General features: G+C 42.6%; 1 pseudogene; it reads right to left on the bottom strand.

Moving 5' to 3' along the window:
• Positions 1 to 2471: 2471 nt before the first annotated feature.
• Positions 2472 to 3061, bottom strand: LOC125553836 (annotated as a pseudogene).
• Between the last annotated feature and the right edge of the window lie 6394 nt (positions 3062 to 9455).

Below are 9455 nucleotides of genomic sequence, written 5' to 3'. Positions count from 1 at the left end.
TCAGGAAAGCAGTCGAGCTACTACGGTACAAGAAGAATCTATATTCGCAATGAGAAATAACATATGGAATCTGCCACCCAAAACAATAGGAATAGGCTTGCTTGTCCGCTCTTAGATCGGTTCATAGCTCAGGCTCTGGTTTCTAGCAGATGTGAATGAATTCATTTCTACTCTACTCCGGGGAATGGCCTGTCATTCGTACATTCGTATTCGTATTGGATTGTTGGAAGGAAGCAGTTGGCATTCTCGTTCGAAGGAAAGGTACTTGTTCGAGGAAAGAAAGCGTATTAGTGCTCTGGGCTAATCGGTCGGGTAGAAGCTCGTAACAAGAGCAAGCATCGGAGAAAGCGTATGTACTCGTTCTCGAGTCAGGAAAGCACTTTTTGGCATTGGCGTCGGAAAGTAAAAGCAAGCAAGTAGTTTCGGCATTGGCTACTACTTCTTCCCCATGGGCCAGGTTCTGTTCTCGAAATAGCATAAGTGATCCTGCGAAACCGGCGATGCCAGACCAATCAAGCGTATCATGTCGACTTTCGAATCCGGGACTAGACTATCCTTGAGATAGCAGTTCCTTGGTCAGGAAAGCGGAGTCACTTGAACGATATGAGATACACGCACATCTCGATAAGCCAATCCCAATCCCTTCAACCCAACCTTTACCAAAAGGGGAAACTATAACAACAATGACCCTGACTCGGATTCCAATAGGGCTTTTGCTTCTTCTGCTTGGCAAGGTCAAGTATATACACAGTCTAAAGCCAGAAGAGAAGGTATGATAGGACAAGTGTCGTTCGATGCCTTGTAACCATTTCCATGTTCTTGTCTAGGTTCTAGGTCTAAAAGAAGCATTGGCTGTGTTGATCTGTCTCTAGGTCGTCTATTTGAAAGGGAAAGCCCAGTGTGTTCGTTCCTCTACTATACGGAATCCTGGATATCTTGCCTTGGTTCCGACTCTAAACCGTTCTAAACAGATTCTTTCTGCATACTGATGTTGGCAGTTATGCCTAGGTGATAGATGTATGTTGCTGGATTGGAAAGCTATACGATCCCTTTTATTCAATTATGACAGCTGAGAGGAATTTGGGATGGCCCCGCTAGAGTTTCCAAAATGAATCAAATTGAACCCTATTGTTTTTTCACTATAAATTCCATAGTATCAATACAATAACCTTTGAGAAATTGTGAGAACGGGAGGATGCAATCATTTAGATGGTGAAAATAGCCGAGAGTTGAGCAACCCCTAAAAGCACTCACAATGAATGGTACTAGAGGATACCAACCAGATAGCAACATGCTGAGAAATCTCTGTTATAGCTGAAACTAATATACCAATCCTATCCGTGACCCTTTCCACATTCTTTTCTTAGTCACCTAACCTATGACTGCTTTTTCTTTTAAGCTTTAATAACCTTAACATTCGAATTTGCATCTGCTATTTCAGTTCTGTCTAAAGATACTATTCTTTGATCACTTGAAACATAGTAGAAAGCATCTAAAACAGATATTATTGTGGATTCCCTCTCCTTGTGGGCTGGACTCCTTTTTACATGGACAGACAAGAAAGTGGAATCTGAGGAATTAGCTGGAACAGACTCACCTTAGCTTTGAACGACTATATCCCCTCTTCTATCTACATATGGATATATATGGTCTTTAATAAAGGAAGATGATTTTAGCCGAGGACTAACACAACTTCCATTTTGCAGCACATCTCTCAGTGGGAATATCATCATCCATGACTTTAGGCACAGCTAGCTACGGGTAAGCACAAAAGGTAATGACGAGAGGGCCGTCCTATGTACCCTGAAAGAGAAACTATGTGATAGAAGCCCGCTTTCCCTCTCTTCTATCCCACCTAACCACTTCAGGTATCAGTGGCCTCGTGATCTCCATGAACAGAGATCACTACACAAAAACAACTATATGAAAAACTTGCTTGCTTCTTCGAATCTCGAAATAACAGAACATATAGAAAGTGTTTCTGTGATTTTTCCATTCTCTTCGGGGAACCTATAGAAAGATTATCAGACGGCTTTCATTCCCTTCAGGGGGGTGTTCCTTCAAAGCATTCCATATCATCAGATGAACTCCCTGATGAATCAGTTGATGAATGATCAGATGAACTCCCTGATGAATCATCACTCTCCACATTTTCATGATCTAGAAAAGGGGGCTGCCCCTGCCAGAACTCCTTAGCTCCCGGGGGGAGAACGTTTAAATCAAAAGGAAGAACAAGGGCGAGTAAATGATGGAGACTAAAAAACAATTTAAGGTGGCATTGTCCACGGAGAAACCACCCCAAAGCCAAGTCACTATGGTATCTCCTACTACTGGTATGGCGCTAGCTAAGCTTGTAATTACTGTTGCTCCCCAAAAGCTCATCTGACCCCAAGGTGGTACGTATCCTATAAAAGATGTCACAATCATTAATAGGAATATGACAACTCCGCCGAGTATTCCATTCATTTTCATCATAATACTATGCTTCCTTGCCTTTGTGGAACATGTGTGAGCATTATATTTTTCCAGCAAGTGATCCGACTGGAAGAAGTGTTATATGAGGACTTTGAGATCAAATAGAGAATCTGTCTCTCCATTCCTCGTGAGCCACTTATTTCTCCGAAATCAGAGATCGGAGTGATTTTCCTCCTTTTTCCCAAATAGTCGACGGTCTTACACCATTGGGATACTTTGGATAAACTGGAGTACATATATGAGAGACCGGTGCTAAAACCTTTTCTCGAGATATCTTCCAGATTCTTAGGGTCCTTGCTCCGGATCTCGCCCCCCCGGTGCGAAAGCAGTTTGTTCCGTAGTTTGAGAATTCTACTAATTCCAAGTATTCCATTATTAGTATTAAATAAGAGAATATAAAAAGTCAAGAGGAGAAGACATAACTAGAAGAATTGTGAGAAATAAGTTAATTTATCAAGTTGAGGCATTTCGATTTGGATTTCAAATAAGAAAGAAAAAAAGACTCTGAACCGTACTTTTGCTATTTTATATCTATACAAAAAGAGATTTACTTTCCAAAATGGAATCTTTGCCATTTCTGGTCTGAATGAGGGAGGTTGTCTGCCCGGGTAGGGGTGACCAGAACCCTCCCAAGTCATCGCTCAAGAAAGCACCATAGTCACACGAGAAAGAGTTTGGACTATGACGAAGACGAGCAAGCCTTTGTTGGGGAGTGATCGGGGAAGAGTCGAGTACAAGAGGAAGGTGGAAGGAAGAAAGCGCCAGAAACGCCAGGTGCGAAGATAGACCATCAAAGAACTCCACAGCAGAGCAAAAAAGAGAAAGGCAAGGCTCACAAAGAACAAAGGCTCAACCATCAGATCCAACCCAAAGCCCTCAAGATATTTAGAGACTTGGACTACTCTCTCTAGTAAAAGAAAGGAAGCACAATGGGTGTTGCTCTATTTCTTATTAGTGAGGTATTCTTCTTCATTTCAGTATTATGGGCATTCTTCCATTCTAGTCTAGCACCAACAGTCAAACTAGGAGCTCAACGGCCACCTGTTACTACGAACTTGTTTTCATCTGGCAGATAAGCTTTTGAGAAGAGACCACTTTGATAACGAGATTCCGGGTTGCCGTATTGATACCGCCCTTCGGGGGAACAGGAGAATAGCATGCACGGGAGAAGGATTTAGGGAAAGGTACCCACCTTTTAACAGGAGAAAGGCAGCTTATGTGAAAACTTCCCTTGTGGTTTAAAGTTCAAATAGATCAGGTGCCTATGTTGTTGATACACCGAAAGATACTAACGCTATGCTCCAATGCGGGATGAGGGCCAATGATTGTGATGAGTGGGGACCTTAGAGCTGAAAACCTACATACAGTGACCCTTATGGGCTGGCTATGTACGAGACATCAAACTGTCTCCCGAGTCCAAAGTTTCCATTTCCAGGCCTGATAGTCTTGAACTGAAAAAAGTAGGGCGGAGAACTAGTAAGAATTGTGCCTGCCATTCAATTCGTGACGTGGATGATGCACCGACGGAATCGATTTGGTGAAACGGCTCTACAAAGTTTGTTTGTTCATAAAGGCTGCATGCAGCCATGCAATTCATACTGCATGGCGATATTACTCTACCACTCTATAAATGGTATATAGATATCTTCACTTCATCACAAAGAAATTGAGTACTAGCACGCATTGCTATGGATGCTGCAACCGCAAACAGGCTTTCTGCAATTGCTACCGAAACGGAGCAACTGAAAAATGAGATTGAAGGGCATCGTAGAGTGCTAAACAACCAGTTGAGAAGTGTTAGAACAATGGATTCTGCAAAGAAAGAAGCGCGCATTCACGCTACCAGAGAGCGCATAGAGGGTTTGGAGGAGAGGCAGGAAGCGCTGCGGGTGGAGCAGCAAGTGCTCTTTATTCATCTAGCATCTCGCTAGAATAGAAGAGTCCGTAGACTCTTTTTAGTTTTCTAAGGTTGGTTTAAATTCAATAAGTGTCTGGAGACATTTGTTTTCATGTCAGGTTTTCTTTGTCTTAGTTTGATTCCGATCTACTCCTATGCTAAGTGTCTTTGTTTGGTTTGGTTTCTTGTGTTTGCATGTATGGGCTAGCCGTCAGTGTTCAATGCTTATGTTAATATAATAACGCCAAAATGTGTTGCAAATTCATGTTCAAGTTGGGCTAAGTGTACTACTGGAGATTATATATTCCAGCTCTGAAGTTTCCTTTTGAGCCCCCGTTCTACTATGGTTTGGATTCTAGTTGAAGCGTGCGATCATCTATTCAGATGAGGAGACCGAGTAAGAAACCACTAAGCGGAGAGCAAACAAATCAATCTCTATCTATGAGTTTCTCAACCAAGATCCACTATTCAACCAAGACCCACTAACTAATACTTTTACGCGAGCTTAGTTATTGGAAGTTGCAGCCGAGGAACTCTTATCCCTAGCCACAGTTGTTGCAGCACAAGGCTTTGTCGCGATTGGGTCATATGTCAGTACCCTCACATTCCCCATGGTCTCCCTAGTATGCTGAGCTGAACTGAAGTGAAGTGAAGCTGCGGGTGATGATGGACTGATCTCATGCTATTCAGGCGCCTGACAACGCTGGCTCCGATGGTGATGAGTCTGACGGTGGCTCAGATGTTTCTCTTCCAGATCCTTCAAGGTCCCCCGTTCCTGACAACGTCCAAAGGCTGTTGGCACTCTCCCATCTGACAGTGCGGGCTCTACGTGTCGCCTATGGCAACACTACCCGAGTGGTCTATTGCATAGTGGATCCACGGGTACCCCGTCGCTGCTTCATTTTTATCAACATCCGGTAAGCAGAACGGACAGAGAACTGTCCCGATTTCTCGTACTTTCTAGTTGACAGGGACAGGCCTTCATGGGAGAGTAGAAATAAGAGAAGAATGAAGGCCAGAATAAGGAGTTATAGAGAACCCTGTCGTGGGAGTTAATGAGTTAAGCCAAGGTAGGTAAGTAAAGATTGGAGTGATGGGAAAGACTATCTGTTTCCTGTAGATGAGTTAGGCAAAGAAAGTTCTCAATGATAGAGGGGGCCATTTCTTGAATTCGTATTGGCGTGGAGGAGCCCGAGGAGAGAATCGTTCCCCCTTTCCTTTTGGGAGTACCGCTTACTGATCGAGAGTGGTCAAGGGAGGATCACCTTGCAAAGAAGAAGCACGAGGCTCGCCCACAAAGTGATAAACAGAAGGAGGATGGGCATGCACAACGGATTTCAATTAGAAGAGAAGGTGGGGCCGCCCCTTCCGCTCTGAACTACCACTTTGCCTTTTGGTCCCTGGTGCGATGGACACCGTGTTGCCTTGTGGGATCCGTCATATTCTTATCTTTGGGATAGGAGCAGCCAAATCGCTACCCGCTAAATCCAAATGTGCTTAGCCGCTATTTAAGCCATCAAAAGGGGAATCCAGGCTCTATATATCCATATCTCATATTTATTTTCTCATAGTTCGTAGGAATAGCTCGTCTTGTATTGATGGATAAAGATGCGAACCCTTTGCCGAGGAATAAGAGTGCTCTTGGCATCCAGCTACTTTCAAATCTCTATACTTTACTACAACTAGATTTGACTAAGTAGAGGTGTGAGCCTCAATGCCAAGGAAGCAGGGCAAAGATGAACCCGTTAGCGTATAGGAACTACAGCATATGAAAGTTGGGTGGATACTCCTATTTAATTGGTTTAACCAGAAACAAAGGATGGGATTCGAAAAGTCAACCGGAAACCGAGCCCTAACCTTTAATTGAGTTCAATACCCCTACTACTAGTATTGGCGTGGGTTCGTATGTATACATTCGTATTAGCTTAGCGGTGCACTTCGTATCCCGCCACATCCGATCCTTTGCTTTGCTTCCTTCTTACTTTTATGATTTTATTGACTACTCTTGTGCAGCTGGGATATAGTGAGTTGAGAAAGGAGATAGTGAAACTTAACTAGTCTTTGTCATGGAAGGGAGCAACTTCTCTCGAGTACATACAATACTGAGGATTTATGAATAAGCTAACGTTACCAGTACATAGTGGATCTATGATAGTGATGTATGGACCACACCAACCTCCCTTTCTAGCCGTAATCGATAAGAAAGGAAGAAATATCATGGCATGTGAAAGCAATAAATCTATAATAAAATAGGTAAAGAAAGGCAAATACTCCAGGGTAATTGGCTTATACCACAATGTTACTCTGACAGGATCCTTGACAAAATAGTCTTGGCTTGTAACCCAGTATTTATTGGACAATATAACTGGCTACTGAATACGCGCGGCTATCCTGCTAATACTGGCAACCAAAGACATGAGGTTCTTCATACTAGCATAATCATTCTCCCAGTATTGGAAACATACTTTTGTAATAACATGAATGTCTTTAATCTCTGTGTACCTTCCTATTTGCTCTGTCAGCTCATTAGCTGCTGCAAATATTTCTTAGCTATTAGATCCTCTTTCTTCATGGTAGAACTCCAAGACAGATGATAGCTCTTGCTTGTCTTCATGAAAAAGTGCAGAAGCCTGTATCAATGAAGAGTAGGATGGTACCAGCAGAAGATAGTAAATAATGTTTTTGTTAGACACTGCACTCACACTGTTCGTTCGGAAAGTAAGTCCTCCTAAAGATTGTTCTCCCCAACCCAAGTTCAAGACGACCTACCTAAGAGTACAAAAGATGGACAACCAAAAAGCGAGTAACGAGTAAGAGAGCGGCGGGTGACTAGCCCTACCCTCCGTCTTCCTTAGAAAGATAGGTTGGTACCTCTGCCTGTGAAAAGAAGAGAGAGACCACTTTAAGAAAGGCTGTCCACAAAAGAAGTTGCTCAAGCAAAGACTGTTCGTAAGTTCGTTACCAAAAACAGAGTGAAAGGGGTTAGTAGCTAAGGGATAATAAAGAACTTTCGAAGGAAAGCGAGACAAAGGCGTATACTGTGTTCTGATAGCTGGTAACCAATACGCGGCCCCTATTGATTCTTACAGAAATCCTGTGAAAAGAAGTGTTATCTTTCTCCAGTGAAAAGAACAGTCTCGCAGGAAGATCAAAATACTTACTATATGTGCGTTTATGCATCAACTCTTATATAGTATAGTTTTCCCGCCCTATCTAGAGAAGGAATCAATTCCCCTTTTTGAATGTACAAAAATTGGTAGAGCTCAGCATGTCTGGAAGCACGGGAGAACGCTCTTCTGCTTATATTATTACCAGTATTCGAAACTGGGTTATTCATAGCATTACTATACCTTCCTTATTCATTGCGGGTTGGTTATTCGTCAGCCCAGCTTTCACTTGGAAAAATAGGAGATTTAGTTCCACGCTTTGATTGGTAGCAGAAGGGAGGGCGCGTTGCCAGCCTTCATTTTTCTTGGATATTAAACACTAAATGAAATGCAAATGCATATGAGAGAACTTCAAACTACTTTACTTATTTGCAACAGCAAGCTGAATAATAGAATAAATAAGCAAGGAAGGAAAGAAAGAATAGGGTTGTCGTTGATACGCTGTTTGGATTAGATGTCGCAATATCGGTTGTAGTATTTCCGCTCTTTCTATAAGCTAAGAGAGATGTCGCATAATCGGTTGTTCATGATCTTATAATTCATGGACCAAAGTCGCAAATCGCTTGTTCTCATTCAAGCATGAGTTCGTTCAAAGTTAGCAAGGGGAATCAGAGAAAGGGCTGTTTAGTCAACAATCATGACCATGGGAACATTTGTTCGCTTTCTAGGTACCCCCGGATCTACTAGTCATCGCCTTTGAGCTGGGAAAAGCATTTACCCTGAGTCGGCTATTCCTGATTCAGAAAGGAAAGGTATGTGGGTAGACATTGAGTTAGAGATTGAATGAAGGGGCACACTAGAGAAAATCAAGGACAAGTAGCTAGTTGACTAACGCTTTCGAGCACGTACGCTGGCGCTCTTTGATAGAGCATTATCTACAACCCTGAAGCGAACTATGAAAAAGAAATCTAGCAGTCTCTTCCAACAATGAATTGTAGCAGGGCTTGGTCTCGAAAGGTATAGATACCACCATAAGCTTGGAAAGAAGAAGGAATGTCGACCTACCGCTCCGTGGGCTTTGAACCTTGCTTTTCTGCAAAATTCTCAGACGCTATAGCTGTGTAAAAACAGTACTCGATTTCTCACTACAAGAAACAACAGTCTTTATTGTTGTGTGCATATTAGTCACTGGTTATAGCTTTGAATAGGACAAACTACTTTAGTAACTCTGGACTATTGCTTGAAACAAGCGTTGAAGCAATGGAAAGAAGCGAACGGTTAAGCTAATGGAGCAAGAAAAGGGATGCAACAAGTGTCCAAAAATCGGATATGCCCGGTGAAAATTATAAACAAGGCTGAGGAAGGATTTCGTACTGCCACAATGCTCTTGATAGATGGAAGCATGAATACCGAAGGCCTACCTATTTGAAATAGGAACAACTATGGAAGTCCTCGGCCAAACGAATATTTCACGGAAAGCCGACAAGGGATTTTCTTAATAACTGGGCGCTTTGATTCTTTGCAACAACTCGATGAATTTAGTAGATCTTTTTAGGAGGCCTTCCGTGACCATAGGTCGAACCTATCCCATTTTGACAGTACGATGGTTAGCTGTTCACGGATTAGCTGTACTGGACAACACATATGAGAATCTGTACACTATACAGAATAACGACACGACACGCAATCTTATGTCTACAGTATGGCCTTCATCTTTGACAGCAATCATGACAGGTCGCGGTATTAGCGTTAGAGAAAGGAAAGGACTTGAGGTCTCTCCACCTACAACTAATAAAGCTCCGCCTTTGGGGACTACTACAACAGGTAGGCATTTGAAGGACCAAACCACCTACTGAGGACTTTGACACCCAGCCCTTAAGAAGCAGAATCTACAACTTTGGGATACGTATTTACAAACTGCAAAAGGTAGATACAATGATGTTACCCACCATGCATGCAAATCTTAGTTCTATGGA

This window comes from Triticum urartu, chromosome 4 (genome assembly GCF_003073215.2).
Source record: "Triticum urartu cultivar G1812 chromosome 4, Tu2.1, whole genome shotgun sequence".
Classification (NCBI taxonomy): Eukaryota; Viridiplantae; Streptophyta; class Magnoliopsida; order Poales; family Poaceae; genus Triticum; species Triticum urartu.
This window is presented reverse-complemented; position numbering and strand designations above follow the sequence as displayed.